The sequence below is a fragment of the Schistocerca americana genome, chromosome X, assembly GCF_021461395.2.
Source record: "Schistocerca americana isolate TAMUIC-IGC-003095 chromosome X, iqSchAmer2.1, whole genome shotgun sequence".
Lineage (NCBI taxonomy): Eukaryota > Metazoa > Arthropoda > Insecta > Orthoptera > Acrididae > Schistocerca > Schistocerca americana.
This window is the reverse complement of record NC_060130.1, coordinates 790,373,348-790,386,770: the sequence shown is the minus strand read 5'-3', so window position 1 is coordinate 790,386,770 and position 13,423 is coordinate 790,373,348. Positions and strand designations below refer to the sequence as shown.

The 13,423-nt window shown below is 43.7% G+C and overlaps 1 protein-coding gene across 1 annotated transcript in view; it reads left to right on the top strand.

Annotated features, from left to right (window-relative positions):
- LOC124555251 overlaps positions 1-13,423 on the top strand; it is a 532,173-nt gene that overhangs the window by 98,467 nt on the left and 420,283 nt on the right. The window lies entirely within an intron of this gene.

Sequence of the window (13,423 nt, the reverse complement as noted above, 5' to 3'; positions counted from 1 at the left end):
CACGACACCGAATAGGCTTTGTTTCAGATCTCAAACCAAGGAGAAAACGTTATCGCAGACCTTCCCAACGTGTGGTCCTTAGGGGTCCGCCGGCTCTTTCTAGGGGGTCCGCGGCCACCTTTCAGCAAATCGTGTAAAATAATGAGTAAAATTATTGAATAAAAATGTGAAAATCAAATTCATCACTTTTTTCCGTGTGAAAAACATGTGTACTTTTACTTCAGGTCGTATTCCCAAGCAGCCTTTGCGGTTTCTATTGAGAACGCATACACAGTTTAGTGCCGGAGAATGCGGCTTCTCTGATCGACTGTTTCGCAACAGTACGGGGGTCGTTTGTGCCCCGGCTCACGGCGCTAGATGCGCTGAAACATTTTACGCATGCGGGGAGCGGGCTTTGTCGACCAATCACAGCGCTCGCTGGCACGTATGCGGCCCCAGGCATCATTAAATGTAAAACTTGCTTTGTCAGTGCACTACCTATTTCATAAGTCCATTTTTGATCAGTTTATTACTTCTAACATGGATCGGTGGCTGAAGTCAGGATCATTGAAGAAGAGTGAAGTTTCTCCATCGCCTTCACGAAAAGGGAAGTTTCCAGTTGAAATGAATGAGGAGGGAGGACGACCAAAGGAACAATAATCACAAGAAGCTCACAGCCGGATTTATTGTGTGAAAACGCTGCAAGTACTCCATTGGTTGCAATATCCTGTGGAATAACCAAGAAGCGTAAGTACAACAAAAGCTATTTAGAAATGGGCTTTATGGAGACAAAGGAGGGTAAAGCTCAATGTGTAATTTGTACGCGAGTCCTTCCGAACAGTTCAATGGTACCAGTTAAATTGCGCCGTCATTTTGTGTGTGTGTGTGTGTGTGTGTGTGTGTGTGTGTGTTGTCCTTATCGGAAGTTAAATTAGTTTCATATTGTGTGTAATACTAGTGACTGATGACATCAGCAGTTAAGTCCCATAGACTTTACATACATTTGAACATTTTTCTTCGGATTTCACGAAATATTACACACATACACTCACACACACACACACACACACACACACACACACACACACACACACACACACACACGACTGTTATGAAATATGCATTCTCCTTACACAACAGTAGCCAAACAGTGGAAGTGAACAGACCACAAGCGGCAGCTTGTCAACAGCGAACAGTTTTTTTTTTAAAAAAATGAACACTGTATTTCAGCAATTAACTGATTTGATCTCCCTGGGCATTATCAGACTAAATGACAATAACAATTACTTTTTCTTTCGGAAATGTATATTATGAAACGAAGATCATCTGCAGAAAGTTAAAATGTGTCCCGGACCGATACCTGAATTTTGCAGGTAGCGCTTTGTGGGCAGAGCTCGCACTGTGTGTGTATATGTGTGAAAGAGAGAGAGAGAGAGTATGTGTGTGTGTGGTTAGAGAGAGACAGAAAGAAAGAGAACAGCTCATGGTGATTTATGGTGCGAGCGGTCTCTGCTGGGAGCACCGTTGTGTAGCGGCGATGTTTGGCTGTCGGGTGTCCGTGTGTATGCAAGTGGCCACGCCGTGACTGGCGCCTTAACGCTCCCGTGCTCCACACAGCCGCTCCCACTCTACTAACAGCTCAGCTACACTGACTTCGTCGCCAGGTCGTTTTCCGTGTCCAGTCTGAACGCTGTTCAGAGACATTCCTTGAAACGGGGAACTGGGCGGGAGGGGAAGGTGGTCGAGGTTCAGTAGCGTAATATCCAACGCTTGAAGTACGCGAACTTTCTTATCGGGAAATTCACCTCTTAAGCCGCTGTTAGTAAAGTAAAATGGTGTAGAATTACTGTCTCTGAAAACCCAATGAAATGTCTGACTGCCTAATCGGAACGGTTTTTCTTACTCGTTTTTTACGATGTGCAACTGTTCTGTCTTACGCATAAATATGTATTCTAGATGAATATGATAAGTGTGTGTCGTGTTTAGGGTTGTGTTGTTGTTGTTGTTGTAGATGATGATGATGATATGATGATGTGATGATGATGATGATGATGATGATGATGATAGGGAAGGAAAAGATTGAAACCAAGTGTTGGAACAAAGCTTATTCTTCCCTCAAGGGAAGTGCGTGACATCTGTCTCTCAGAACCGCACGAAAATGTGCTTAAAATATAAGCAGCTCATCCCAAAACTGTGGCATGAAACATCCACATGCTAAACTGAGCGTCTTAACGACGAGAGGCATTCGAACGATCTCCTATTTATGGTCAAAGAGAGGGACTTTGTTACCGGTAGTTTGATCATCACGCAAGTATTACGGAAATGCTTAGGGAACTTACGAGGCTTGTCCAGAAAGTAAGTTCCGATCAGTTGCGAAATGGACACCACAGTGAAAACCCGATGAAGCTTTGCACAGATGTGTTGGGTAGTGTCTCTAGTATGACCGTCGATCGCATGAAGACGCTCTTCTCAGTTGCGAGCGCACTGTGAGCGAGTAAAGGTGCCTAGAACAACGATGTCTCCCGCCAAGTAGGAGGGCCCGCTGAGACGCTTCGCCTTAATGAATGCAGCCCACCTAACACAATTGCCACGCACTTCCTTCTTCATGGCAATTCTCAGCCGCACTCTGCAGGAGCAGTAAAGACGCTCCTGCAGCCTTTTCGATGGGAAGTGTTCGATCACCCACAACACAGCCCTAATTGGCTAGTCCTGAGTATCATCTCTGTTCGCATGAAATGCTGGATACGAAGACAACACTTGGGCGCAGGCTACGCTCTATAGACCAGCGTAGAGAATTATCATAAAGCATAGGCGACTGCCCTTTATGATGATGGTGTTGGAAATTTGGTTTAACGCTCCGAAAAATGTCTAAGTCGGAGCGGCGACTATGTAGAGAAGTATCTAGAAAGTGTAGCTAACTCTTGCACATAAAATGTTTCTGATTTTCACTTTGGTTTCCATTTAGCGACCGATCGGAACTTACTTTCTGGACAACCCTCATATATGCGAATCCCTGATGGGAAGGCGGCGTCCTTTTCGAGGAACGCTATTGAGAAAATTTAGAGAACCGACATTCGAAACCAACTGCTGAACGATTCTACTGCCGCCAGTGTACGTTTCGCGTAAGGACAACGAAGATAAAGAGACATTAGGGCTCGTACGGAGGCATACAGACAGTCGGTTTTCCCTCGCTCTATTTGTGAGTGTAACGGGAAAGTAATGACTAGTAGTGGTACAATGTACCCTCCGTCAGGCACCATACGATACTTTACGGATATTTATGTAGATGTAGATGCAGAGAACACACGTATTTCAAAGTCATGACTTATTGCTATACTTCTCTCTGTTTAAGCTAATTACTCCATCTGAAAACCTTTTTCTGCTGACCTGGTACTGCACAGACAGTCAGTCTTCAAAGTGCAGGGTGGGATTTCAATGAAGTGGTCAAAGCAAAGTGAAACAGAACAATAAGCACATCTGATTAAAACCATAGTTTCACATTCAACACCACTTCTGCATGCAAACAGTCCAACATCAAACGCCACACTAATTACAATTTCGAACGATGATATGATATATAAATGTCATAGCGTGCCTTTTGCCAAGCATATTGTACATAGGCTTGTACTTTGGTGCAGAAGTTGATTGTATAGCACAAAGTGCAAGTCCGATGATGAAATGACGATCGTGTAGCCGGCCAGTGTGGCTAGTCGCTTCAGTCTGGAACCGCGTGACCGCTACAGTCGCAGGTTCGAATCCTGCCTGGGCCATGGATGTGTGTGATGTCCTTAGGTTAGTTAGGTTTAAGTAGTTCTAAGTTCTATGGGTCTCATGACCTCAGATGTGAAGTCCCATAGTGCTCAGAGCCATTTGAACCATTTGAACGATCGTGTAACTCTGATTTTGATTTTTTAGCGTTGCAACAAACTAACGATTCTTCTCGTTTCGAGCTTATATAACCTATAGAAGTACACAAAAGAAGTTAGGAATATTTTGCTGTCTTCTACCGAAATCCCTGATGATGATGATGATGATGATGATGATGATGATGATGATGTGGGCGCACAGGAACAATATCTTTACCATCCGTAAAAAAATTTAAGGAGATGGGTGTGGATAAAGGGCGAAAAATTATTAAAAATTGTAACTACAAGGAAAATATAGGCAACTTCGTAAAAAGAAGCGCGTGACAACACACACACACACACACACACACACACACACACACACACACACACACACGACATACAGATCGAAAACTTACAGGAAAAACGAAAAAACGGGGAATGGGAATAAAATAAATACAGTAGATAGCTGTGGCTGGCTGATCACTGAAATAAAAAGGATGAGCTAGCCACTATGCAACGCACTAACATCTCCAGCCCTAAAGCTTGGGACGCAGTCCAGACACTTCACAAAACCTTTACCACACTCGTCTCGTCATTGGCTAAAATAAAGGGCAGATCCCCACAGAAATTCACTTTCGCCCTCTCATCAAAAAATAAACTGCACTCTATTAAAATATGGCGTACAGTAATTTGCAGACCAGGTACATTGATACTCAGTCGAGAAAGCAATAGTATCGTACAACCACTTCTGTTTCTCTTGCTTGTCAAGCACTACTGATGAAAATTTCATTATCCAGCGATATTCGAAGCGGCTACTCGAAAACACCCGTACTATCGTGCGTCAGCGATTTCGTCTAGGGATTTTAGTACTGTGTACGTGTTACGAGTGGAGTTAAGAACTTTTTGTGACCTAATAACCGCAAAATATGCACAAAAATTGCTGTTATGGCCAAAGATTTACAAAAATATGAACAATAACATCAATCTGGGACCTACATCTTGTCAAAATGGAAGATGACGGTAAGAAAAAATCTGGAGCTGACAACTTAACTGCTGCAACATTTGCAGGGCATTCAAAAATACCTTCTTGACACGCCCAATAAATTTGTCAACAGTACAGAATTTACTGCGAATCTCTTCTGCAACACAGTGTAAAGCGTGAGCTAAACAAGTCACCATTTCACTGTGTAATGCATTTAGTGAATCGGCAGCTTTCACTATATAAGGAACAGAATTCGTTATGGTGGGCAGTGCATTGTAATGCTTAACACCTTCGGGCAACGTCGCACTCGTAGATCTGTCGAACAGTTTACTAATGGTGAAAAATTTTACTTATACTGAATGTTCTCAGTTTATTTAAAACTCTTTTCCTGGACCATCTTCTTCCAAAGTCCTCACAATGAAATTCGCAATATACCTTCCCACAGAGTCCGTGGTTTCATCAGCTGATACCCATGTTTTTCATTTGCAACTCGTTGTCCGATTTGATGCATTGATTTTTCATAGTTTTGGCAGATTTCATCCTTCCTTAATGTGGAAGAATCTGAAGTTTTCCTATGTACTTTATTCACGAAATTTTGGCTAGTTCAGTTTATTAATGGCATGTCACCACAAAGGAAACCTGTAAAAACTTCTTCACAGATTAATGAATCTTAAATAATTTCTCCGCAGTTACTCGTACGTCGCACAATTTACAATGCATTATTTTACCATCAGTCGAAAATATTTTCTCATCATATGGAGACACGAACTGTTGTAATTTTACTCTGACACTTTGCTTCACTTTAGGAATTTTTCCTGAACTATACAGCCCATACTTCCGACTTTAACAATATTGCGTTACACAGTACGACACTTGTTTGGAATTCTGCGTCCAGAATGGCTTAAACAACTACCTGCTCATAGAGTAGCAATAGGCTACACAAATTCGCTGTTGCTTAAGGGTGAATTCAAACGAAATGGAGGAGGAAGATAGATATCTTCTGTTTTCCAGGAAACAAAATGAAATGCGCAATTTTGAGAATTTTGAGAATCACGGAAGAAAGAATTTGCGTGAGAATATTCCTTTACGTCTTCTGCAAATAGTGAAAATGTAATGAATATGTCCATTCACTTACTAAAATATGCTATAACAGAGAAAAATGGCCATGTATGCGTAAAAATGACTTGACAAATTACAGTAATCTATTAAATTTTTTCATAACAATCATTGGTATGTATTTAAGGAACACGTCAGTCTTACCGAGTATTGTCGTAAAAAACCTAGCCCTAGTTGTGACCAATGATACAGCTAAACTTTCAGGACATGTTCCTCACACAAAGAAGAACAAATCATGTCTAGTGGAAATGGGTACTGCAAATATAGCTGTAATCTTTTTTTCAAGCAAATGAATTACATGAAAATGCATTCCTGAATGCAGTATTTAACGCGCAAGTCTATATATATGTAGATTTTCGACGTGTGTGCGGAGTATGACAAACACATCACCGTCGCAACTATGTCTGAAAACTGGTCAGTAATGCAATATATGAGCCAATAAAGGTCAGCATGTAGATATTTAGTCATGTTATTCAAAAACTAGCGTAGTACGTGACCGATGATTACACAAGCACTATGCAGTCTCGAAAATCGGAGGGAAACTCATTAACCTCCTGGTATAAAAATGGTTCAAATGGCCCTAGGTACTATGGGACTTAACATCTGAGGTCATCAGTCCCCGAGACTTAGAACTACTTAAACCTAACTAACTACGGACATCACATACATCCATGCCCGAGGCAGGATTCGAACCTGCGACCGTAGCAGCAGCGCGGTTCTGGACTGAAGTGCCTAGAACCGCTCGTCCACAGCGGTCGGCCCTCCTGGTATACTCAAGGAGAATTAAAACTGCAAGCACAACTACAGCCTTGCACAGTTTTCGCTATACTCTCAAGGGAAAGCAATGCTAAAGGATTAAGAGGGCACGTAAACATTGCTTCTCCAGTAGTTCCAAAAGCAGTTTAGTGTAGCCTTTTCAGCCATACGCTTCACTCGCCCAAGCTATATCAGTTGTAGTTGGAAGCTCCGTGCGTATTGACATTACGGCTATTTCCAGTCAGTGTCAAGCTGTCACGCGAGGTGCGCAACCTTCACTTTGGAGCATTTACATGCAACCGTTCTTTGGTGTATATATTCTGAACGGAAAATCTATTCTAAAAATATCGCCTGAAACATATCACTTTTCAAGTATTTTTCTGTTTGTGAACTTTATTATGGAATTCATGCAATGTAACATAACATTCGAAAGATTCTGGACATTTCGCTACGTTTCAAACAAGTCACCGAAGTTTTCAGAGTACTCCCCCTCCCCTCCCACAGCACGCAGATCAGTGACAGGATCTTTTATAATGTCTAATATAGTATTCACTGCTCCCTACTTCAACATATTTATCAGAAAGAATACGTTAGATTTTTTTTGGTTTATTGAGGTTTAGTTTCCTACGCCAACGTTCGACAGCGTCCTGAGCCGTTAGTTGAACAGCTTCCACATTTCATTTGGTATACTAGGATTTTATGTCCACTGACTGACCATGTAGTCTGCGAATTGCAAGTACTTATCTCTACTTGACATTTCCTCCGTTGTTACTATCCACGCTTCATCAAAACTGATTAGTGGAAGATGCGCTACTGCAACATATACGTGGCAAAATAATCGGACGTCTCCTCTTTACATGTATTCCTCCGTTAACTCCAGTTCTTGTATTTTTTTCCACAGACTCTGGTTTATGTGAAAATTGTAACCATACAGGGACGTTTTGGGGAACACTGTTTTCATAGCTTTTATTGTAGCCATTTCGAAGTTTAACACTGACGTTTTCGGTAACCACCGAGATACCTCTTTTTTTTCAATCTGGAGAAAAATTTTTCACGTATATTTTGAATTTTGTCTGGGAGCAGAGCAAATTGTAGCTTTGTGGTAAGATCTTATGGGACCAAACTGCTTAGGCCATCGGTCTCTAAGCTTACACACTACGTATTCTAAGTGAAACTAACTTACACTATGGACAACACACACACACACACACACACACACACACACACACACACACACACACACACACACACCTATGCCCGAGGGAGGACTCGAACCTCCGACGGGTGGAGCCGCGCGGACCGTGACAAGGTGCCTGAGAGCAAATAAAACAAGAAATACCTTCATCTCCTCTTCTGTGTTTCCGACATCGACGTGGGTTGCGTATAATTGTTTAAATTTTTTCAAGCAAGTACCCAATGTCCCGTTGGTAAAAACATGTTCCATTATCACGCAGGATCTTCTCCGTTTCCTCACAGCCGAACACCAGGATTCTTATGCCAGGAGCGAATCCAACATCAGTCTTCAAAAAATTATTACCTTCAGTTAATTTCAAAATGTCTTCGCTCAGTTGAATCTCCGAACTAGTGCCAGGGTTCTGGGACGTCCCAGTAGTTTCCCCTCTTGCTATTCACAATACAGTTCTGGAATCCTCACGATTCGGCGTATCTGATACGAAATCTAAACCTTGGTCTTTCAAATCTGGAAACTCCCTTTCAAAAATATGGGGAACAGGCACCTTTTCAAGCAGTTACGCTTTCATTTTTAACCTGCACATCTCGATCAGGAGAGCAAGAATGTTGCTGTTCAACAATTATTCTGCCATATGCAATTTAATTAAATGACCTCGGCACTTACTCCGCTTGGTATTCACGTACAATCAGCTCGTGTACGCGCCACATTTTCTGTGCACCAAGTGGTGATGACTATTCTTGAGAAGTCACGGCTTTCCTTTCGGCCGGCCGGAGTGGCCGAGTCGTTCTAGGCGCTACAGTCCGGAACCGCCGCGACCGCTACGGTCGCAGGGTCGAATCCTGCCTCGGGCATGGATGTGTGTGATTTCCTTTGGTTAGTTAGGTTTAGGTAGTTTTAAGTTATAGGGGACTGATGACCTCAGATGTTAAGTCTCGTAGTGCTCAGAGCCATTTGAACCATTTTTCCTTTCGTTGTTGTAATTATGTCCAGTACTCACAGTGTGTAGAACTCAAGTAGCATACGAATTTGCACGGAAACGAAGGTTGTCGGTGAGGGCACTGCCTCACTGACGTTGACACATCCGCTGCTGATGAACGACTGATGTAAAGCAGCAGTTTGGGAGGCTCTGGCGGAAAACTGGTCGGTCGGAAGTGCCACGCTACCTGTGGCACCTAAAGTAGGATCGGAAACGCCACGGCCGAGTCATCCACGTACCCCGTATACGCAGAGAGGCGGTTACACCTTGGTTAAGAGTGCACGCTCAACTAACGCGTTAGAGGAAGAACCTGAGCAGGAGAAAAAACGGAAAAAATGACGAGTTTTTTTTCATTTATTACTGAATTTGTTTGGGTGCCACCAAGGCGCGGGAATGATCAGAACGCCTTGCGAGAACTAAAATCGCAAAACTTAAACATTATCGTTTGCTTTTAACAATATCCCGCGGTCTAGTTGAGTGAGATCCTTTTCAAACTCTGTCAGGAGCTGATGACGCTGTCTCACTCGTGTACGTGGGGTCCCCGTGTCCTTCCGAGTGTGACTCAAAATCTGACGCTAGTAACGCCCATTATATATCTTGCCAGGCCTCATACCAACACTAAATATGTGTAGCGCTAAAGCACTCCAGTGCCCCTTCTATCTGTCGGATACAATTACAGCTATGATCATTTACATACCCAGAAATAGTAAGTACGAGTCCAAAGTCATACTGACTTCAGACCATGTCTTCAGGGTACTTCACTTTTTTTATCAGGCAGTGTACACCGTCGTCGACACGTTAACAGATAACTTCTCTCTTTTCTAACCTGAGAACGTGCATTCTTCGGCTTCACATTGTGAGAGGATGTGAAATATTCTAGCCGCATGACGATGTCTTTCAAACCAACGAAACGAGTGTCTGCTAATTACTGACTGTTCGTGGCAGGGTATAATTTCACTGCCTGCAGTCACCTTAAATGTACGCCACGTTAGTCAAGAAAGGAGAGCCGTCGCTGGATTGACCTCAAAAGAATAAGTAGCTAGTTAGCGCTATCGCTATCGTAGTGAGAGAGATAGCGGGACGGCAGCAAGCGTTTGTAGTAGCGCCGGCCGTAGCCACGTGTGCTTCGGTCCCGTTATCTTATCGCCGCTCGCAAGAAACTTTTGGACCAGACCAGAAATTTCTCACTTGCTGCTTTCCTAAGCCACGTCTGCTTTTAAAGAGGACATATTTCACGCCATTTGCGTTGTGGCATGTATCTCATATCCAGCCGCAGATGAATAAGATAGCAACACATACTATTTGGAAACTGCTTCCGATATTAGTAAAGGGTGATCAGGAAACAGTACAGTGACTCTGCATGTAATTTCCTACATAAAACGTGCACATGAGCGCAGAGAGAGTAGTGCTCTCTTTCTGTCATTGTATCTAGTGCATCCATGTCCTCTCATCAAAAAGGGAAGCGTACGCCAATGGATTCTCAAATTTGTTCATCGATCGCACGGATGTAGCACATACTTCTGTGTAACAACCGATACTCTGGTGTGTACGATTCTCAAGCGTTTTTGCCAAAGCGAGACTGTAAGTCTTAAGAGCCTGTTGGATATCAAATGAGAGCACTAGCTGTCTAGCAACGGCTATATTGCAACGGACTGCGGCGCAGGCTGAATGTCTGCCCGTAATGCTTCCGGGTCTGTTCAATTACACTGCCTGACCAAAAAAAAAAAGGGTGGAGGGGGAGGATGTACTAAGTGAAACTTCACGAGTAGAGAGGATATGTGATATTACTGTAGTGACAACGAAATCGAGTCAAACTGACAAAGAACTTGACAACGTGAGCCCACTTATCAGTATGATGTTACAAGAACACAGGCTTGGATGTATGCACTGATTCGGTTGGCAAGGGTGTCATAAGCCGTTGAATCCTCTCCTGATGCAAGTTGGCCCCCAACTTTCGTAACTGCACCTTGATATCCTGGATACTGGGTACTAGAAAGGAGTTGACGTCCGAGCTGGACCCACACATGTTCTATCTGGAACAGATCTGGGATCTCGTTGGCCACAGACGTACCTCGGTATCACGCAGACGGTTAATAGAGACGCATCCCATGTGTTGAGGGGCATTGTCCTGTTGAAAAATGACACTGCAATACTGTTGCATGAGATGTAACACATGACGACTCAGGATACCGGCGACGCACCATTGTGCCGTTAGAGTTCCCTCAGTCACTACTAGACGTGATCTGAAGTAATACCCGATGGCTCCCCACATCATGACGCCAGGAATAACACCGATGTGAATCTCCAAAACATTGGAACAACGGGATCTCTCCGTAGATCACCGCCATAATCGCTGACGATGATCGTCTGGGGTAGCGCACAACTCGATTCGTCGCTGAACACAGTGGGACGCCATTAACCAGCAGTCCATCCTTCCCGGAGACGCGATCACTTCAATCGCAACCGTTTGTGTGGTGGAGTTAATGGCAGCCTATGTATGGGACGGTAGTTCTGTAGTGCAGCCGCTGCTAATCTCCGAGTAATGATGCGGGAAGACACGGAATATTACGGAGAGTTCATTACGTGTTCTCAGATGGCAAACCCAAATGTGAAGGAGTTATGATGTGCTTTGTGCAGAATACGGCTACCCCCCTTTGTGGTGGTCAGACGTGGTCGACTGGAACCTTGACGACGAATATGCTTGCCTTCACGTTCCCAAGCAATCCAACATTGGGCTACTGTCATATCCAAACGTCACACAAATGAAGATATTACTAAATGGACATCAAAGAATGAGGCCTTCTTTCAAACGGTCAGGTGCTGATAATGCTGTCTCACACGAGCACGCGGCATCTCGTTATCCTTCAAAGTAATCACTCAATATCTGGCGATGTTCTCACCCCTTGTATACTCTACCCGGCAGAGAATCACAACCCTAACCATTTGCATATCCGATGATGGTGCGTACATGTACAAAGTTACATTGACTTCGGCTCATGTATTCTGCGTGGTTCACTTTTTTGTCAGTGCATTGGTTTATATTTTTCTAATCTTCCATCAAGCGCTCGAACGATGGTTGTTTGCTCACTGTTGAAGGATGAGCTAATGGGTCGATTTCTAAAACACAGTAAAAATATCTTCACAGTGTACAGAAACTAACGAGCGTCTGGAGCGGCTATAAACCGTTGATTTACAACTTCTAGTATCGAAATGTAGCAAACTGCAACAGCAAATAGGAGAACAGGCAACTCTTCTCAATTACATGTACAGGATGACAATTATTAAACTATTGAAAAAAAAACGTAAATTAATTACAAATTACGGCGTGCACACACTTTATCCAAAATGTAAATGTCACTACAGATATTGAATTTAGGTTATGACATGTTCGATATGCCTGCCATCATTGGCGATGATGTGGCGCAGACGAATAGTGAAATTCTGCATGACCAGCTGAAGTGTCGGAACATCGATACATCAATACTTTCGATGACCTCATGAATGGCTGTGTTCGGCTCAGCAGTGGTTTTGGGATTATTGCTGTACACCTTATCTTTAATATAGCCCCAGAAAAACGAGTCACACGTGTTCAGATCCGGGGAATATGGCGGCCGATCGAGGCCCATGCCAGTTGCCTCTGGGTACCCCAGAATGCGGTCCACAAAGTGTTCCTCCAGGACATCCAGCACTCTCCTGCTTCGATCGGATCGAGCACTGTCTTGCATGAACCACCGTCTTGTCGAAATCAGGGTCACTTTTGATAATGGCGATGATATTTATCTTCCAAAACCTTCACGTACCGTTCTGTAGTCACTCTGCCATCAAGGAATATCGCACCGATTATTCCGTGACTGGACACTGCACACCACACAGTCGCTCGTTGAGGGTGAAGAGGCTTCTCAGTCGCGAAATGCGGATTCTGTCCCACAAATGCGCCAATTTTGCTTATTGACGAACCCATCCAAATGAAAGTGAACTTCGTCGCTGAGCCAACCATATTCACATCAAAGTCCTGTTCGTCAGTTCGACAATAGCGTTGACGAAACACAACCGCTGTTTCATGGCCCTGGGTCTTAATGGCTGATGGATTTGAATTATGTATGAGAAGAGATGCAGCTTTTCAACAACAATTTGTCGCAGTGTCTCCCAGTTGATTCCCACCTGTTGTGCAGCTCGTCTGATCGATTTCCTGGGGCTGGTTTGAAACACAGCGCGTATCTTCTCGATGTTTTCAAAAATGGTTCAAATGGCTCTGAGCACTATGGGACTCAACTGCTGAGGTCATTAGTCCCCTAGAACTTAGAACTAGTTAAACCTAACTAACCTAAGGACATCACAAACGTCCATGCCCGAGGCAGGATTCGAACCTGCGACCGTAGCGGTCTTGCGGTTCCAGACTGCAGCGCCTTTAACCGCACGGCCACTTCGGCCGGCTCGATGTTTTCAGGCGTTTTCACGCTTTTTGGACGACCGATATTGCCAACACTGACATCACGAACACTACCCGTTCTCTCAAACTTGCGAATCGAATTCTTTATTGTTAGCACACTTGGACCGGTTGTCTTCAGCTCGGA